This window comes from Piliocolobus tephrosceles, chromosome 12 (assembly GCF_002776525.5).
Source record: "Piliocolobus tephrosceles isolate RC106 chromosome 12, ASM277652v3, whole genome shotgun sequence".
Classification (NCBI taxonomy): domain Eukaryota; kingdom Metazoa; phylum Chordata; class Mammalia; order Primates; family Cercopithecidae; genus Piliocolobus; species Piliocolobus tephrosceles.
Window position 1 is genome coordinate 39,524,626 of NC_045445.1, and position 21,923 is coordinate 39,546,548.

The 21,923-nt window shown below is 36.5% G+C and overlaps 1 protein-coding gene across 2 annotated transcripts in view; it reads right to left on the reverse strand.

Moving 5' to 3' along the window:
• Positions 1-21,923, reverse strand: part of HTR2C (5-hydroxytryptamine receptor 2C) — a 324,849-nt gene that overhangs the window by 286,831 nt on the left and 16,095 nt on the right. For both annotated transcript variants that reach the window (XM_023203046.1, XM_023203045.1), the window contains exon 2: positions 13,860-13,926. The gene's annotated coding sequence lies outside the window, so the exon portion shown is untranslated. The remainder of the gene's footprint in view (positions 1-13,859; positions 13,927-21,923) is intronic.

Here is a 21,923-nt window from a genome sequence, read left to right on the forward strand (position 1 = left end):
GTGTCCCCTTTGGGAATATAAATCAATTCTCTAAACCTGTGAATATTGAGAAGGGATGAACTCAAGTCAACTTTTCCTAAAAGACTGTCTAGATAGTAAATAGAACATTAAATACATTATCAGTTTTTAAAAGTTGTGACTTAGAAAAGCTTTCACCACATTGGAGTCTTAACCTCCTGAAAACATGGCATAACTCTGTAGCCACCTGGTGGCAAGGGATGTTTATTACAGGTGTAATAAGTAGCACAAAGCATCAAAACCATGAGACAAAGATGGGAGTTCCAGTCCCATATTTCTTTCTTTTCCTTTTTATTTTTCTTTTTTTTTGTGACATGGTCTTGCTCTGTTGCCCAGGCTAGAGTACAGTGGCCCAATCACAACCTACTGCAGCCTCAACGTCCTGGGCTCAAGTAATTCTCCCACCTCAGTCACCTGAGTAGTTGGGACTACAGATATGTGCCACCATGCCTGGCTAATTTTTTATTTTATTTTATTTTATTTTGCAGAGATGGCATTTTGCCATGTTGCCTAGGCTGGCCAGTCCCATATTTCTAAGCACTTAACAGGAACTTCTCTTTGGAAAAGCTACTGTAAATATCAAAACCACCAAATCGGCATCTGCCTCTTACCATTTCCTTGGTTATCCATTTTTGGTTTTAATGCACACTTAATGCACTGCCTATTAATATGAAGAATAAAAAATAATGATCTTGGATTTATATAACATTCCCTCAAAATAAACTTAGAACTTTATGTTCTCTGGTGCATGATATCATAACACTTAATGAAGATAGAGTTGCTGGAAGTTGCTGTCACCTTACCTATTCCAGCTGATCTCCTATTACTGAGTATAACCCAGTAAGGCCACAGACCATCAGCCCTGCCTCATTCAACACTCATTGGTTTCCAAGCTTTTCATGAAGCTCCCCTACTCCAACACACACTTTGAGATACTCTTTCTCTTTCCCCCTCCAAATTCTAAATTCTATTCTGTCTTCAATGTTGAGCTCAAAAGCCACTTCTCACTTTCTGTCTTAATCTATTTGTGTTGTTAAAAAGGAATATCTGAGGCTGGGTGATTTATTTGAAAAAGAGGTTCATTTGGCTTACAGTTCTGCAGGCTGTATAAGAAGCATGGTGCCAGCATCTGTATCTGGTGAAGGCCTCGGGCCGCTTCCACTCATGGTGGAAGGTGAAGGGGAGCTGGCATGTGCAAAGATCACATGGTGAGAGAGGAAGAAAAAGAGAGAGGGAGAAAGATGCCAGGATCTTTTTAACAACCAGCTCCCATGGTGTCTAACAGAGCAAGAGCTCACTCATTACCATGAGGACAGTACCAAACCATTCATGAGGGATTTTACCTCATGACCCAAACTCCTCCCATTAGGCTCCATCCTCAACATTGGGGATTAAATTTCAACATGAGATTTGGAGGGTCAACCATCCAAACCATAAGTAGAGAATATTTTTAGAGAAGCACAGGCTGTACAAGAAGCATAGTGCCGGCATCTGCTTCTGGTGAGGGCCTCAGGGTGCTTCCAATCATGGCAGAATACTAAGGGGAGCTGGTGTGTACAAAAGAGAAGGTGCGGGGAGGGAGGTGACAGGCTCTTTTGAACAACCAGCTGTCATGGAAATCAACAGAGCGGGAACTCATTTATTATGGTGAAGGTGGCACCAACTATTGAAATTTGGAGGTTTCATGTAAACCATATCCAAATATCTTTTTAAAGATAAATGTCAAGTTCATTATCCAGGGGCATGCCACTAAATAGCTGAAATTATCAATATGCACTGTCTTATTGAGCCCTATTTAGCATCCTCCATTACAATGCATGCTAATCTTGCCCTTTCTTCATTTGTTTTTCCCTAATTTGGCATCAGGGCTTTCTTTCCCTGAGCTAGCTTTTCGATGATAAGCTCTCAAATAAACATTTTCCCAAACAATTACTCTTTTTAATAATATACATTCTAGCTGTGCCTTTATTTGACAAATTTGGAGAAGATCCTAAACTATCAGGAGTTTGTTTTTTTTTTAACATGCTAGAGATACTTGCTCATTTTTTTTTCCTTTTGGAATCAGAGGTTGCTGTTAGTCAATAACATAAAGATCTGTCTGTAAACTGAAATTTTATCTTACGCTTTAAAGGCACAAGGAGTGCCAGAACTCATCAAAATGAATTTTAAATGAAGAGAAGCATTATGAAGGAAACAATGTAAGGAAGCGGAGCTGCATTTAAATGTTAGCACATCAAGTAGCAAAATCAATTTCAAATATAATTTTTAAGTATAAAGTGTAACAAAGATTAATTCATTTGTGCTTTTATATCTAGGAGAACATAATGTGTTTTGCCAAAATGAATTGGCAGAGATACGTACATATCCAATTTTAGGGAAGCATTCTTGGTGGAAATCTAAAGATATAAAAATAATAAGTAATAATGGAAAGAGTCGTTCATTTACTCTTTCATCTGATATTTATTTAACACATTTATTGAGCACTTGTGCACTACCAGTAAACATTGCTTCAACTATTAAAAGACAACTTTTGGGGCCAGGCGGGGTGGGTCATGCCCGTAATCCTAGCACTTTGGGAGGCTGAGGCGGGTGGATCACATGAGTCCAGGAGTTCAAAACCAGCCTACTCTGTCTCTACTGAAAATACAGAAAACTTAACCAGGTGTGGTGGTGCATGCCTGTCATCCCAGCTACTCAGGAGGCTGAGGCACGAGAATCGCCTGAACCTGGGAGGCGGAGGTTGCGGTAACCTGCGATCATGCCACTGCATTCCAGCCTGGGGAAAAGAGGAAGACCCTGTCTCAAAAAAAAAAAAAAAAAAGAAGACAACTTGTAGACTAAGACACCAATGGTTTAGACTATTTTAATTGCATTATAAATAATACTATTTTGTTAAATACACAAACAGTATACAATATCTGTTTAAGTCCTTAGGCAAATAAATTATAAGAAGAGAGGAAAAGGAAATAGTATATGAAATATATGAAATAGAAAAGACTCAGAAACTTTGAAGTGTATGCCGAATATTTCAGCCATAAACTCTCCTAACCTCCTGATCACAGGCACTTGAAAAAAAAGTCATTTTCTAGTCACACATTGCTTTCTGAAGATAAACATCAAGTTCATTATCCAGGAGCATGTCACTAAATAGCTGAAAGCATCAACATCCACTGTCTTATATAGCCTCATGTAAAAATAAAAAACATCTTTCAAGAGAAAATTTATAGGGTTTTGACATTGACTAAGTGGCTTCTGTATGCTAGAAACTCTAAGTGGGCTGTTTCATTTAATCACTCTGACAAACTTATTTTGTGTTGACTTTCATGTTATGGTTAAGGTAAGTAAGGCTTGGAGGAGTTTTAAGTAAATGTCAGTTATAATAATGACAATACTAGCAAGAAAACAATAGTTAACATTTGTTTAACATCTGGTATGTGGTAGGTACTTAATATCACCAGAGTGACACAATAGAAACCTATGGGACTCAGGGGACTGTGGATAACTCACTTAAGCCCCTAGGCCACATATGTTAAATATAGGTAATAATAACCACTGTCATTGGAATGTTGTGAAAATCAAAGGACACAGTTTGTACACTGTCCAGTAGTGCCTGGCATGGAGCAGATGCTCAGTACATGATAGCTTATAACTATACTTAACATCTCTCTTGTTTGGTGGGAAATCTGATCACAGGTCCTTTGAATTTTTTAAACCCTATTAAGTTTACTATGTCTATATTTGCTTCCCTTTCTAACTTCCATTAATGAAACCCTACTGCCTTCCCTGTCATTGTTAGCCAGTATTTAAAAATTACCTAAAATGCTGTGACCAAAACTTTTAGGTAATTGTTTCTGATTTGAACAAAGCCAGAGACAAATCTTCCCTGTACATCTGGAAGATTAACTAGCATTCCCTTATTGTGGAAAAGTGGAAATTCTCTCTTTACTCTGCTTCCCACTTTTTACCAGGTAAAATAGGTAAGCCACATCTACTGGCAGTAGATAGTAGATAGGTAAGCCACATCTACTGGCAGATGTATTGCCTATTTTGGAGGAGATCTGGATAAATAAAGTAGGCTTCCAAGCCCCTCTTTCCTCATCTGTCAAATGGTAGTAAAATTCAGCATTTATTGGATTATGAGATTTTTTTATTAATCATGCTTTTTGTGTAGTAGTTTCTCAGCAAATCTTAACTATTCCAATGAAGCATACCTCCAAAACAACTGGACAGCATCCTGTGGGGAAATGGGTGAGAACTAGATAGGAAATAGAAAAATAATTGGGAGAAGAGAGTTTTCAAAGGCACTAGATTTTGTTAATTTTGTATTTGATATCCCATTTTTCATAATTCTCAGCTCTGGTGTTTTTTTGTAGTATTTCATTATCTCACTTCACTGCCACCACCAGAAACATCTTTTATAAAACTCATATGCTCATTTTACCTCTCAGCATGTATTCCTACTCTGTAGCTTATCAGCAAAGTTAGTCAGACACTGAGACATCTGGGGAGACCATTTTTCAAATCTTCAATCCTTAGTTCTTAGCTTCCCTTTTTAATCTGCCGTGTGCTCTGTAGCAATGGAAAAACGGCTTGACAGGCTTGCTCTGTCTGGCTATATGACACATATTTCCCATTTCACCAATAAATTTGCAAGCCCCGATCATTTATATAAATGCTTCCACAAAGTTTACATTTGAGAACATTTTGTAGTCACTTTCAAAGAGTCTTGGCCTTTCAAGTGCAGTTTTTCCTGGTTTCCTCAGTCATTTCTATTCTTTCTCCCTCCCAGTAGTCCAGTCCTCTCTTGACTTGAAGTTCTAAAAGATCGAACTTAATAGCATCCCCCATGCTCATTCTGCATGCTCACCTGACACGACTACTCATTAAAGTTTAAAACTATTTAGACATGCATTTAAGGGACCCCCCTTTCATTGAGCCTTCTCAACCTAAAAGGGCTTGTTCTTCTCAGGCCACAATCCAATGCTTTCAGTTCAGAGAACACACTAATGCTGTTGCTGGCTTATATCTTTGTCTTTCACTTTCTCCTACTTGTCTGCCCAGGAAAAGCCTTCCTTCTTCAAGTCCTAGCTCAACTGTAATCCTTTCTACAAAGCCTATCCTGTCACACTCTACCTCCACTCCAGCCTCTACAACAGTTATCTATTGGCATCTTATACCATAGCAGGGTAGTTGGCAAACAACAGACTGTTTTTGTATGGCCTACAAGGTAAGAATGATGTATATGTTTTTATACAGTTGAAAAAATAGGCCGGGCGCGGTGGCTCAAGCCTGTAATCCCAGCACTTTGGGAGGCCGAGACGGGCGGATCACGAGGTCAGGAGATGGAGACCATCCTGGCTAACACGGTGAAACCCCGTCTCTACTAAAAAATACAAAAAACTAGCCGGGCGAGGTGGCGGGCACCTGTAGTCCCAGCTACTCGGGAGACTGAGGCAGGAGAATGGCATAAACCCGGGAGGCAGAGCTTGCAGTGAGCTGAGATCCGGCCACTGCACTCCAGCCTGGGCGACAGAGCGAGACTCCGTCTCAAATAAAAAATAAAAAAAAAGAAAAAATATAAAAAGATAAATAATATATCATGATATGGGAAAATTGTAGGAAATTCAAATTTCAGTGTTCATAAAATTTCATTGGAACCCAGCCCCACTCATTCATTCATATGTTGTCTGTGGCTGTCTTCAAGCTACAATGGCAGAGCTGAGTAGTGGCAACAGAGCCTACATGGTTCCCATATCCAAAGTATTTATCATCCAGCTCTTTTCAAAAATTTCACATCCCCTGATTCATTACCTTGTGACTCCAAGTGTAGTCCATGGAAATCTGGGAGCTGGTTAAAAATGCAAAATCTCAGGCCAGGCGCCATGGCTCATGCCTGTAATTCCAACACTTTGGGAAGCCGAGACAAGTGGATCACTTGAGGTCAGGAGTTTGAGACTATCCTTGCAAAACATGGTAAAACCTCGTCTCTACTAAAAATACAAAAATTAACCAGGCAAGGTGGTCCACGCCTGTAGTCCCAGCTACGTGGGAGACTGAGGCAGGAGGATCACCTGAACCCAGGAGGCAGAGTTTGCAGTGAGGTCAAGATCATGCCACTACACTCCAGCCTGGGTGATAGAGCAAGACTCCTCTGCCAAAAAAAAAATAAATAAAAAATGCAGAACTCAGATTCCTCCCCAGCCTGACTGCACTAGTCTAGCACTCATCATATTGTCTTAAAATCGTCAATCTTTTAGCAGATGAAAAAACAGAAACATGACCAGGATAACAAAATGTATGAGTTATGGTAGATATACAGAATTTAAGGCAAATTTGGGTCATTGCAAAATAGCCGAGTGCAATTCCATGTAATACATATAAAGCATAATGTAATATTAAAGCAGAAACAAGAAAGCTTAGCCAGGAGAATATATGAACTAAGAATTATATCACTTAGCAAGTTATTCATTTACTAACCCCATATTTCAATTATATTCATATATATTCAATATATATATATATTCCATATAGTCATATATTCAGGCAATATATTTGTACTGTATTACATGTATGCATATATATAGTGTGAAATGTAAGCCCTATTAGCAATAATATTAAAACTTTATAAATTATGCTATAACTCATTTGACATACATTTGAGTTTGCTTATTTAATAAAGCATAGCAGTGATATAATTTGATTATCTGAGATCTTAAAATGTGAATGTGAACCTCTTGCTGCATGAAACAGGGCAAGTGAAACTTACTCAAAATTTTTGCTGGACTGTTCAATAATGCAAATGTGGTATTAGGCATTTATAAGTTTCACCTGCTTGTATAGATAACATTACACTTAAAATCACAGCAGTACTTTTACTGCTGTAAGTTATGAGTTGATAGCTCACATATACAACCCTTTGTTGAGGTCTTAGTTACTGAGACTTCTCATTTTTCACCAGGCTGCAATATTTACAGCTGCCACTGGGGGGAAGGTAGAAAAATATCCTTTGCAATAGAACAGTCACAGAGCAACCATCACCAAAAATTATACAAATGACTTTTTCATAAATAATACCTACTTGTTTATTCAGTTATCCAGTCAACAAATATTTATTAATTCATTGGTGTAGCCTTGGTAGCGTGTTAGATGCTAAGAATACAATATTGAGCAAAAGCAATACTGTTCCTGACTTCATGGAGTTAATTAACATCTAGTGGAGGATATAGGAATCCTCAAGGAATCACAAAAATAAGTGTATAATTATCAACTATAATAATTGCTATGATGGAAGGTACATGATGTTATCTATTAGGGTATATAACAGAATGCTCACCTTGTGTTAGGGGATATGGTGGGCAGGAAGTCTTCCCCGATCCCAGAAAAAAAAATGACTTTGAGCTCGTGTTTTGATGGCTTATATAAGAGTTAACTGGTGTAACTGGTGATGTAAGTATTAGGAGAGATGGGGAACGCAAGGTAGTATTAACAACAGAAGGCAGGCCGGGCGCGGTGGCTCAAGCCTGTAATCCCAGCACTTTGGGAGGCCGAGACGGGCGGATCACGAGGTCAGGAGATGGAGACCATCCTGGCTAACACGGTGAAACCCCGTCTCTACTAAAAAAAAAAAAATACAAAAAACTAGCCGGGCGAGGTGGCGGCGCCTGTAGTCCCAGCTACTCGGGAGGCTGAGGCAGGAGAATGGCGGGAACCCGGGAGGCGGAGCTTGCAGTGAGCTGAGATGGGGCCACCGTACTCCAGCCTGGGCGGCAGAGCGAGATTCCGTCTCAACAAAAAACAAAACAAAACAAAACAAAAAAACAAAAACAAAAACAAAAAAAAACAGAAGGCACAATTTCTGGCAAGGCCCTGTGATCAGAGAGATCATGTGCTCAAGGAACTGAAAGTAGATCAGTGGGGCCCAACTATTCATGACGGGGGTGAGGAAATATATGATGCTGAAGAGGAGCCAGATCAGGTTGTCTTTTATAAACAGGTTGTCTTCCTAGGAGCAATAAGAATTGGGAGAATGGATTGGGGAGTGCAAATGTGTAATTGGGAGAACTAGTTAGAGGGTCATTCTAGTACTAAAGAGATGATGGAAAGCCAAACTGGTATAATGTTTGTAGAAATGGAGTGAAGATATTTAGGAATTAAAACTGACTGGAGTTGACTGGAGTTAGTAATAAATTTATCATGGGGTATAAGGGAGAGGAAGCCATTCAAGGATGACTCAGTTTCTTGTTAATCCAACTATCTGAATAACAATGCAATTCCCTGTGATGCTAAGAAACTTGTGACGCATTGAGAGTACTTTCTTACACAATTAAAACCCTATGAAGTCACTGAGAATACTTTATGGAAGCACAAATAACTATATAGAGATTAATTTACGTATATATTTAATGGATATACCACACATGCATGATTTGGTTTTCATATTTTAATAGTATGTTCATTATTACTTTAGTATTAGTTTATTAGTATCTCTAAAGACTTGTTATGAGAAAACTACGTGCACAACTGTACTTAAATCTACACAGTGGCAGTCTCGGAAAGGAATTGTTAGAAATTTTATGTACACAATGTACTACTTATCTGGGCCATATGTTTAATTTGCTGGAGGAAAAATCATTTTTAAATAAGAGCAAAATGCAATTGAAACATGATGTAATATGCAAATAGTCACTTCACACAGCATATAAAAGCTTCCACACAATTAAAATGTCTGTATTTTATTTGAAAGATCTATGCTACGTTTAAATTAGTCATATGTACTAAAGCTAAGACTAATACACGTTTTCAAATAGTGAAATAAAAATCAATATTCTTGTGTCATAATCTCTTTAATCATAATATCCTCTTATAGGACATGTGTTAATTTACTTGGTACAGTTACTTAAGTCATACCTATATTTTATATTTAAGAAGATATTAATGTTTTGAAAATGTATAATTTAAAAAGTCAATCCGATTTTTGAAAGACATATGTTGAAAACCAGAAAACATACATATAAAATTATTTTACTGTTGTTATCTAATATGGATGAATATGTAACTCTGAAACTACCTTGATAACGTTTGGCTACCTTCCTTTCCAAAACAAGGTAATTTTCACTTATTTCACAAACGTTGTGGTATCTTAGAAAGGACGCATGCTAAACTATGTTGTTAGTCTTGTTGAATTTTGGCACAGACTGTTGAGTGAAAAATACGTGTGGAAGATAGTCTTAACAGTTATCAGTTGGCTAAGTTAGATTATTCATTACGATAATCAGTTCTTTAAGTACTTAGTTAATCTTACGTGTTTTGACTTCAACTGATAATTATAAAGGATCACTTAAATTTTTGATTAGCAAAAGCAAAAGCTGTGCAGAATGTGGAAATATAAAGCTCAGGTTTTCCTGTGCTTTAAATGTGTATGCTCATTTACTAAAATACATTCCTGATTGAGTACCTCTCTTCTAGACATGCTGTTATTTTGTCATGATAATATTGATAGTTATTATTAAACCAATTATTGAATATATTATTGAATGTATATTATGTGCAATACACCATGTTAGTTCCTGTAAGTGATATAAAATGCATTTACTATACATAGAACAAATTATTGTTACTTAACGCACTCAATTCTCTGCGACTTTCATAAGTTATTTTTTATTTTTTAGTTTTTGTGGGTACATAGCAGGTGTATATATTTACAGTATATGTTTGACTTGTTGATACAGTCATTTGATTATATATTATTTACAGCAACCAAATGAAGAACTGGTGAATAGTAAAATATATTTCATTTTTAAATCAAAGATGTGAAATTAAAATATTTGTGAATAAAACAGATAACTACAACAAACTGCAAAGTGAAATGATGGAATTATCTATCAGTGTAAGCAATATTTGCTATTTGTTATGGTCTAGTTCTGTATTTCTGTTTTTCTTCTTCTTCTTCTTCTTTTTTCTTTTTTTTGAGACAGGATCTTGCTTTATCACCCAGCATGGAATGTACGTAGTGGTGCGATCACAGATCACTGCACCCTTGACTTCCTGGGCTCAAGCAATTCTCCCACTTCAGCCTCCTGAATAGCTAGAACTACAGGTTTGCACCATCATGCCTAGCTAATTCTTAAATTTTTCGTAGAGATGGGAGTCTCACTATACTGCCCAGACTGGTCACGAACTCCTGGGCTCAAGCAATCCTCTCACCTTGACTTTTCAAACTGCTGGGATTACAGGCATGAGCCACCATGACCAGCCTATTTATGTTTTTCTCAAAGTAATTTGGTAACCTAGAGTAAATAACTTTGCAGTAGATACTCAGTTCTATATTAGAGAACTCATATTGAAAACAGATTCTGTTAATTGAACTTGCATTTATTTGTAGTAACAAAAAACCACATAATTGAAAGATAAAAATTCCTAAATTGTTAATATAAGTGTCAAGAGAGTGACAATTATAAATCATGTTTTGGCAATGTAGAACCAATGTATATGTACTATTTCCTCATTACATTAACCTTTTATGTGAATAACTTGAAATGTTGAAGTGGTTTTACAGAAAAAAATAATATTTACCTTTGATACTTACTGCTCTTACAAACCTTATCCAACTCAGGAGGAGCACAGTTGTCCAACTGATTAATTTCACAGGAGACATTGACTACATTACCTAAATTGTTACTTTGACTGTGATATAAATATATACGTACATCTATATCACAGTAGAATAGGTAGTACAAGTAAGGCTTTACAGAAGGTATTACTAAGTTCAAATGATAGTGGAGACAAATTTCTTTTTAAGATTTATTGAATTATGTAGCTTAAAATAGCCACAGATGGCTGGGCATGGTGGCTTATGCCTGTAATTCCAACAATTTGGGAGGCCGAGGCTGTTGGATCACTTGAGGTCAGGAGTTCAAGACCAGCCTGACCAACATGGTGAAACCCCCGTCTCTACTAAAAATACAAACATTAGCCGGGCGTTGTGGTGGGCACCTATAATCCCGGCTACCCAAGAGGCTGAGGCAGGAGAATCACTTGAACCCAGAAGGCGAAGGTTGCAGTGAGTTGAGATCATACCACTGCACTCCAGCCTGGGAGACAGCAAGATTCCATCTCAAAAATGAATAAATAAAAAAATAAAAATAAAATAGCCAAAGAAATCTCTAAGAACCCAGAGATTAAAAAAAACTCAAAAAATATCAGCCTGTGGATGTATACACATTATAACAAAACTCTTGGTACTCTTCTATTTACAGTAAGAATTAATATATTTAATAACACCAACATTATTTACTGTAAATAATCAAGCTCCAACCTTCTATAATAAATATATTGTACATATCTTTTTCATGTCACCGATATGCCCTGACAAAGACAGCCTTACAGAGAAGTGAAGTAGGCAAAGGCCTTACATACCTACATGATGAGATTTGAGACTTATTTTCCCCTTTAGCTCATCAAGGGATTCAGTTATGGGAACCACATGTTAAACCATGCCTCCCTCTAGATGGGGTAGGACTTGTAAGGTATTGCCACATTATGACGAATTTGTGTATCAAATCGTCTCTAATTAATAGCTGGATAAGAGCAAAGTGTCAACAGGTGTATGTACAAAGAGGCCTGGCAGAGAAGCAAGGAGTACTCACTATAGAGTTGTGAATATTTGGCACATAGAGGTAGAAAAACAACATGGTAAGGACAGAATAGAATTGAAAAGAAGACAGTAAAGATGAAATTGGCAAACTTCACATTCTAGTAAGGCTGACCTTGGTCTTTACTACCAGGCAAGGTTTACCATGCCAATGATATATGTGAGATAGTCTTGTGTGAATGTTGTTTGAAGCCTGAGAGTAGAAACTTACCTGCATGTCCAGGTTAACCTATTTCACCAACGCAGTGAAAATATCTGCAAGCAAACTTGTATCTTCACAAACACTTAGAATGAGTGACTTCCTGTGTTCTTTCAGGACTGCTGTGGGGTTTCTTTAAAATTTTACATTTTATACTTTTTGAATGTCCCTTATGATTTTTTTTTCTTTTTTTCTTTTTTCCCCTCTGGAAAGCTGTTGACAGCATCAAGAACTCTCTTCAATACGCATCAAAGAAAGTTACCTTTGCCATCATCTTAAGTGGTGAGTAGTTGAATAAAACAGAATGATTGGCTATTCTGACAAAGGGTACATTTTAATGCAGCCATTTTGATGCAACTGTCTTGATGTAAAATCACTGTTTTCTTATTTCTTTTATTTTTGATTAATAACATGTGCAGCAGACATTCCCAACCTTATTCTATCCCTATCCTCTTTCGAATTTTGATAGACTTCGACTTTTCACTTCTTTTATCTAATGTGTATATATTAACGTCATACTAAAAATTTTTGTTAAAATTTTACTGTCAAAAACGATTTAACCTATACCATCGTATCAGTTCTTCCTCCAAAACTATCATTCTAAAAACATTTTGTGGTATTAAATACTTGTATATGATTGTGAGAACAATCAGAAATTTAATTGAGAAGTCCCTATGCAGTCTGGAGTCTAAAATAAGGAATCCAATTTAAATTCACCTTGTTTAACTTGTGATATATTTACCCAATCAAATAATCATACTGTGGACATCTATAGAATGTAGAGTGTTCCATTATCCGGATCTGCGTTTTTCAGCATTTATAACGTATACTCCCTTTTGAGAAACAAAATTCTCTGCTCCCTTCCTCTCCTGCTGAGGTTTTTTTTTTTTTTTTTTTGAGACGGAGTCTGGCTCTGTCGCCCAGGCTGGAGTGCAGTGGCTGGATCTCAGCTCACTGCAAGCTCCGCCTCCCGGGTTTACACCATTCTCCTGCCTCAGCCTCCGGAGTAGCTGGGACTACAGGCGCCCGCCACCTCGCCCGGCTAGTTTTTTGTATTTTTTTTAGTAGAGACGGGGTTCCACCATGTTAGCCAGGATGGTCTCGATTTGCTGACCTCGTGATCCGCCCGTCTCGGCCTCCCAAAGTGCTGGGATTATAGGCTTGAGCCACCGCGCCCTGCCCCTGCTGAGGTTTTTAAGTGCATCCATTGAGAGTATTTTGAAAAGCTATGCTTTCTAAAATTTATCATAGGAAACAACAGCTAGATTTCACACACTCCAATCATGGATATAAAAGTTTATCACTGAAAGTAGGCTGGGCTTGGGGGCTCACGCCTGTAATCCCAGCACTTTGGGATGCCCAGGTGAGCGGATCACCTGAGGTCAGGAGTCCGAGACTAGCTTGCCCAACATGGTGAAACCCTGTCTCTACTAAAAATACAAAAATTAGCCTGGTGTGGTGGTGTGCACCTGTAATCCCAGCTACCCAGGAGGTTGAGGCAAGAGAATCACTTGAACCCAGAAGGCCGAGGTTGCAGTGAGCTGAGATTGTACCACTGCACTCCAGCCTGGGCAACAGAGTGAGACTCCACCTCAAAACAAACAAACAAACCAAAAAAAAAAAAAAAAACAAGGGTTTGTCATTGAAGAAGAAAATTGAACTTCACTAACCTAATTGTCCCAATTTATACTATCATACTTTATACTTATTTACTATAAATGTGGAGTGGTGGTTAATGATTTGGTAAGGGGTCTGCATCATACATTACTTAGTAATAAAATAAGCTGAGTTTTGTTTTTTTTCAGGTTGCATTAAAATGCCATTTACCAATTACATAATATTCTTTTTCAAACATGTTCGGCCCTTAATGGCATACGTTTTACTAGTTCAGGGGTAGGTCTACACTAGCAAAATAATAGGAATCACCTTAATATAATAGTTGAATATTATTTCAAAATAAGAGTATTGAGGCAACCTTATGTGTATACTTACAATTATTTTTGAAGGATGGCGTCGGTTGGCCTATGTTATAGATGCTCGCGGGTGTTAGCTGATAACCCTAAAAGCAAACATTGAGAAAAATGCAGTAAGAACTCCATAAGTAAGGTGCTACGCAGAGTACATATACCATTCACATATAATGAATGACTGAAAAGTAGTAAGGCTGATACCTATAAACTTCAGAAGAAAGAAGTTTCATTTATATAAAATGAATTTAAAACAACAAAATATTAGTACAGCGGGTATGTCAGAGGCGTTTGAATTAGAGTATCTCCATCCTAAATAGGGGCTGGGTAAAATGAGGTTGAGACCTACTGGGCTGCATTCCCAGAGAGTTGAGGTATTCTAAGTCACAGGATGAGACAGGAGGTCAGCACAAGATACAGATCATAAAGACCTTTTTTTTTTTTTTTTTTTTTTTTTGAGACGGAGTCTCGCTCTGTCACCCAGGCTGGCGTGCAGTGGCGCGATCTCGGCTCATTACAAGCTCCACCTCCCGGATTCACGCCATTCTCCTGCCTCAGCCTCCCGAGCAGCTGGGACTACAGGCGTCTGCCACCTCGCCCGGCTAATTTTTTGTATTTTTAGTAGAGACGGGGTTTCCCCATGTTGGCCAGGATGGTCTGGATCTCCTGACCTCGTGATCCGCCCGCCTTGGCCTCTCAAAGTGCTGAGATTACAGGCGTGAGCCACCGCACCCGGCGAAGACCTTGTTAATAAAACAGGTTGCAGTAAAGATCCCGGCTAAAACTCACCAAAACCAAGATGGCCATGAGAGTGACCTCTGGTCGTCCTCACTGCTACACTCCCACCAGTGCCGTGGCAGTTTACAAATGCCACGGCAACATCAGGAAGTAACCTTACATGGTCTAAAAAGAGTAGGCATGAATAATCCACCCCTTGTTTAGCATATCATCAATAAATAACCATAAAAATGGGCAACCAGGACAGGGCGCAGTGGCTCTCACCTGTAATCCCAGCACTTTGGGAGGCCGAGGTGGGCGGATCACTTAAGGTCAGGGGGTCAAGACCAACCTGGCCAACATGGTCAAACTCCGTCTCTACTAAAAAATACAAAAATTAGCCAGGTGTGGTGGTGGGCACCTGTAATCCCAGCTACTGGGGAGGCTGAGGCAGGCAGAATTGCTTGAACCAGGAAGGTGGAAGTTGCAGTGAGCGGAGTTCGGCCGCTGCACTCCAGCCTGGATGACAGAGCAAGACTCTGTCTCAAAAAATAATAATAATAAAAAATAAAAACAAAACCAGCAGCCCTCGGGGCTGCTCTTTCTACGGAGTAGCCATTCTTTTATTCCTCTACTTTCCTAATAACCTTGCTTTCACTTTACAGACTTGCCCTGAATTATTTCTTGTGCAAGATCCAAGAACCCTCTGGCGGGGTCTGGATCCGGACCCCATTCCTATAACAGGCAAGTCAGTGTTCGTCCTTCTGCTAAAGAGGAAATTAAATATTAGTTAAGAATTCTAAATGAATTAGCAAGATTCTAAGTCAAATGTCAAGTTGAAACATTTCACATAGAACAATTACAGAGCGGGAGTAAATAGTATTTCATCCACAGATACTAAAACAATATTAGACTCTGGAAGGGGAAACAACATTTGAAAATCACCCTTTCTGTATTAATTATTGTAAGAGCATCAGTTGCCAGTATTTTTTCTGGAATGCAAAAAGAAGACAGAAACAAATATTAGCCAGCTATATTTTTGCAGTAGGACAAATAAATTTGGTGCAAGGACGTTAATATTTGACATGTTTTAAAAATCAAAAATTTCCCCAAACACATAAAACATGACCAAAAAAAGTTTTAAATGCAGGGATTATTTTTAAAAATATAAAGCTAACTCTTGCACTCAGCCTAGTAAGTAAAATGGAGTGATGTAAAGATCATTAAAGTTATGAGAAAAACATAGGAAATGTTAATTATTATATTGAGGATAAGACCTTTTGTTAGCTCATAAATTTATCAACATAAGTTAACATATTTGAAGTATAATATAAAATATTCAATAAATGTTACAGCTGCATTTAAATAATTTAATGACTACCCCTTACATCATGCAAGATACAATGTACTATACCAACAAATTATATTTTTCTTTCCTTATGAAACTAAAAAATAGTTCTAACTTCAAATGAGTGAAAAATAACTTGGATTAAAACTTTGCTGTCTTAGTCTACATTTCAGAAAATACATTTAGTATTTATAAATTTGAACCAACATTTTATTTTTGCCTCTTTTACAGCAAAGATTTATTGAAATGACTATGCAAGAACACGTGATCACATTAACCTTCAATTTTCATGAAACAGTAGGAGACTCATAGTAAATAAAAATAATTTCCTGGGAAAAAGGAAGGTAAAATGATTCTACCTAATATGTACAAAATTAATAGCAATCTTGGAGCAATGATAAGACTCCATGCTTAGTGAGGAAGCTGGTGGCCAAGTTATTATTCTATACAATAAGAATTATACATTGCATCGCAGAAACGCATGAGATCATCTCAATACACATTAATGACCTGTTATACCCGTCGAAGCTCCCACTTAATTTCACCTAACTGTTCAAGTACCCTGGGAGGGAATGAAAAGGTTGTGGACCGAGGACTGCTAAGAACGGAATTACCGCCCCCTAGTGGCGAATTTTGACTATTGCAGTCAGAACAATGTGAGCTATGATTTAATTATGCCATTTATTCACGAAGGATTTATTTTTTGAGGTTTTTTTCCCCCTTGGGGGAGGATTGAGGTATTTTGCAATAAAACATTACTGCTCCGTCATTAAAAGTTATCCAATCAGATATTCTTTAAAAAAAAATTCTCCAAGACCTATCAGCTGAAAATGTTTTCTGAAGTCTCTAACGTTTTAGTGTCGATTTCTAAAATTTTAATTAATTTTGCAAAAATATGAAGTACTTTGAGTGAGGTCAATTTTTTTTCTCTTTAGGCTCACTTGCTTCTTCCCTTCCTCCTGATCACGACATTCTTTATATTAACATTTTGCATCTATCATCCACTCTCCTTTCCCATTTTTTTCCTCTCAGCTAATTATACGTAAATTTGAGATATATTTTATTATTAACGTTCTGTCATTTCACGTTTCTCTCCATCTTACCAAAGTATTATTTTTTAGATTTCCACAGTGACGATATTTTTCTCTTTGTAGGCGAGTGACTCTAGATAGAAAACATAGATATGCCTGACCATAACCTTGATCTACATATTAATCCAAACAGCATGCCATTCTATTCTACAAAAATTGTGCATAGAATACTTTTAAATTTCACATGTGCAATTCTATTACCTCTGACATTATTTATATCTGATTTATGAGGTGACATTAAGTGTGATTTTGTGATTATTCAAGACAGACTTTATCCTACTTTTCCTAGAGAAATTATTGCTAGTTTGTTTTCAGCCCACCCTGAGAAAAGATAATATAAAATAGTAGTTTCAATTCAAAATCATGCTTTAAAAGTCATAAGAACCCTGTGAATATTTAATAGATAAGTTTGCTGCCTTATTTCTCCTTCAGTTGAAATAATACGGAAAAAGTAGGCATTTAAAGTGGAATGTCTATCAAAGAAATGCCCACATTACTGTGCATTAAAATGCCAGTAGTCAATCCTGAGCAGGATGAGGAAATGCAGGCATTGCAAAGAGCTTAATGCACTCTTTTCGATATTCATGGATATTCATGACCATTTAAAAAGAAGGGAGTTGTCTTCCATTCAGTATTAAAACAGGACCACAGAGGGACTGAATGGTACCCTTTACTGCCTACTTTGACTTTTTAAGGAATCTACCTTAATGAGTATAATTTACATATACTAATGTGTGCATATTTTAAATGTAGAGCTTGACCAGTTTCTATGAATGTTTTCCCCCCGTGTAATTGTCACTCTGACGGAAACATAAAACATTTCCATTCTCCTGCTTCTTTGTAGTCACCATCTTCCAAGTTCCAGGCAACTACTTTTTGACTTCTACCACTGTAGGTTTTTGTCAGTTCTGTAAGTTCATGTAAATGGAAATATACAGTATGCTCTGCTCGTTTTCTATATCTTCCACGCTTTCTTTGCTCAAAACGATTTTTTCTTCTTTCACTAAGTCTTATTCATAGGCTATTTAAAGCAAACATACATATCCCCTTGCCTCATCTTTATTTATTAATTTAAATTTTCTTAACTTCCCTTTCAAGTTATCATGTATTATTTAAAACTTCAATCTTTGTCTAACACGATACTATCTTTTAAACTCACTGTGTCATGTCAAATAGAGCAATGGAGTGGATGCTTGGAACAATGATCAGAAGTCCAAACGAACGTGGTCAACCAAAGGAGTAATTACAACAGAAAAAAAACATGGGAGAAATCTTTTAAATACAGAATGGTGCATCTCCCACCACTTCACATTTAGCACAACTCAGGTAATGAAAACAATTTTATTCTAGTGTGTAAAGAGCATATATATTTCAGAAAAATATTAAAATATGTATTTGAGGATGTAATTAATAGGACCTATTTTCATATTTTATTAGGTGTTATGAAATTTATTGTTTAATGGGTAGTATATTAAATAATACATATCAGATTTATTGTTTTAATGGGAAGCATATTCAATACTAATAAAAAATCAGATTTTATGTAGAAAGCCCCAGTTTCTGTATTCTGATTTTATGTACTTTTTTTATTAGTGATGCTAGTGGCCAAAATGCACACCAACTGAAAGTTCCTACTAATGTGTTATGCTACACCACTATTGCAAGAGAAGTATTCAGAGCCAATTAGAATGACAGGCGATATTATTTCATAAAAATCCTCTGAATAAGTGTAATTTTTAAAGAAGTGTCTTGCATAGTAGAGATTTAGAAAAGAAACAGATGGCACACTTCGATCAACTGCTTCTTATGACATTCAACTGCAAATAGCACGTGTACAAAAGTTTTTTGAGGTAAATGCCCCTTCCCTGGAAAGGATAGTTTTGTTTGGCAAATCTTGATTGGATGGAACGGGAAAAAAAAATAAAAGAAATGGACTAGAAATTTAACTTTCCTGAGTTTGAAACTTAGTTTTTCTGAATCCATTTATTGGGAAGAGGAGTACTTGGAGGATGACTTCCTTTTTATTGATTTTGCAATACTAAAATAAAATTGAATAGCAAAAGTAAGGATGACAGAAGCTCAGAGACAAATTTTATTACTTTCATTTCAGAAGTGTGAAGAAATTAAGAACTTAGCCAAATAAATCAAGACCCTATTGCCTAAATCTAACAACAAATTCTATTTTGTTTACCAACCCTTCTTAATCTCAAACAACTTCTCTGACATACCCAGCAAGTACATCTGTTAAAAGTTTGCAGGTTTTCAGAAAAAGCAAATCTACGGAGACAAAAAGAGGATTTCTGGTTGCCTAATGCTGAGGGTTGAAGAAGTATGAGGAGTGATTGTAAATGAATATAGGATTACTTTACGGGGTGATGGAAATACTCTAAATTGTGATGATGATTTAACAACTCTGAGTGTACTCAAAATCACTGAATTCTACACATTAAAATGGGCAAATTAGATAGTATGTGAATTACAGGTCAATAAAACTGTTAAAAGTGATTCGGGGTTAAAGCCAGTACTTCAAATGAAAACGCAGATAGATTTTCAAATGTGAGAACACAGGATCATATTAAACCTCAATTTTAATGAAACAGTAGGGGAGTTATTAAAAGGTCTCCTTTGCAAGAGGAACTGACTGTATTGTTATAAAATCCATTGGGGGAATATATTAATTTTACATAATAAAAGTGTAAACATTTTATACACATAAGATTCATGAAAGACTAGATTTTCTTTTTTTTTTTTTTTTTTTGAGATGGAGTCTCTTTCTGTTGCCCAGGTTGGAGTGCAGTGGTATCATCTTGGCTCATTGCAGCCTCCGCCTCCCAGTTCTAGCGATTCTCCTGCCTCAGCCTCCTGAGTAGCTGGGATTACAGGCACACACCACCATGCCCAGCCAATTTTTTTTATTTTTAGTAGAGACGGGGTTTCACCAAGTTGGCCAGGCTGGTCTTGAACTCCTGACCTCAGGTGATCCGCCTGCCTTGGCCTCCCAAATTGCTGGGATTACAGGTGTGAGCCACTGTGCCCAGCCTCAGATTTTAATTTAAAAATAATAATCCTAAATCCTGATGCTCTGTATGTGTATGAAAAATGCATTAACATTTTACAGTGATGTGGAAGCTGGAGCAGGACATTAAAAAAAAATTAAAGAGATGACAAATATGCCAAACAACTGAAGCACTTTGAAATATTAAAAAATTGAATAAGATACATTCAAAGATCAATTTTTATATTGACCCTTTCTCACATCAGCAAATAATCAATGCTTGTGTATAATCAGAATAATGCAAACTCTCCCGTTGGGGATGATTCTTTTTCATCATTGATCTTAATGTTGTACCATAGGTCCTAGTAATTTCTTTGGTGAGGAAAATGTCAAGTCTTTCAGTATCCAATAAATGGCCAAGAAGAAGAAACTCCATACCTTCTTTATCATGGGCAAACATTGTGTTTGATATTTCATTTTAACTTCTCTACTCACAGTTGATATTAATTAAAAGTTATTTGGGGCAATTTTGTTCCTTGATTTGCAAACCTATCGCTTCCTCTCAACTGTCTTCTTGCTTAAATTGTACCAGCATATAGACCACTAGTGATTTTCCTTAAAAAAAAAAGAATAGTTTAAAAGCTAATGAATTCAGAAATGAGTTAAAAAACTAGTGATAGTTTCTGGATATTCTATAGATTTTGCTCTGAATAGTATTTGGAAACTGATTCTTAAAATACTCTTAGATAGCAGGTAGATTTGTTTGGTATGCTTTATTTTTATTAAAAAAATCTAGTCATAATAGTTGCTAAACTTGAAATGACAAGCTTCACTGTAAAAATTAAAGAAAAAAATCAATGCAAAATATATTATCAATCTGAAGTTATATGACAGAAGACAACATTTTAAAGTTAAAGAATACATAAAATGGACCTTTAAAATTGGATCTTATATATACTTTGCATCTAAAATGTAAGTGTCGTGTTTAGATTTGAACTTGTTAAATTATAAAAAGACATTACTATTATATATGAAATTAGATTAAAATAGAATCACTTATTATGCTACAAAAGTATAAAGACAGTATTAATTTCATGGAATATGCAGTCAAAATGTTTCCTGTGTTGTTATAACTGCCTTTTATTTCCCAGTAAATGTGATTCTTAAGGTGATATTTTAAAATATTTTTAATATTTTTTAAATATTGTGATTCACCTCTTATTTTCCTATTCCATTGCCAATTATTATCATTAGATAGCATTTTGCATACTTTTTCCATCTTTATTTCTATTAGCAAATAGCTATCTTTCACCTCTAAAAATGAAATGAGATATTTGAAAATACACACATTCCTAATTTGTAGAAGGTGATATATGATTGATGTTCCCTGACATGTCTTCCATTTAGTTCCTTGAAAACATTGTAAATGATTAAGTAAATGTTATACTGAGAGCATGTTGTTGTGCATGGGTGTTTGGCATATTTTTAAACCTTAAGGCTGTTAATCAAGGTACCATTGAAAAAGAGCACACAACCTTTGTAATTAGACAGACCTGGGTTTGAATCTTGGCTCAACGCTCTATTAGCTGTGTGTTTCGGCACATGACTTAACCTGTCTCTGTTTCCGTTTCCTTTTTCTTACAGTTGTTGTGAGAATTGCATGAGATAATATATGTACCTTGCAACATGCACTGAGTAGGATATGGTCGGGGCTCAATATTTGTTGATTCCTTTCCCTTTCTCTTTCCTTTTCATTAGAAGGGCCCGTGATTTCTTTCTTGGACTTCCTCCTATCTCCGAGATTCTGCTCTATATTTACTAGATGGAATGGTATATATAAATAAAATCTTCAGTAATACTATAGTTTAAAAATTACTAACATAAGTTTGAGTAAATAGAAAATTCAAATTACCTATCAAAACATACATTGAGGATCAT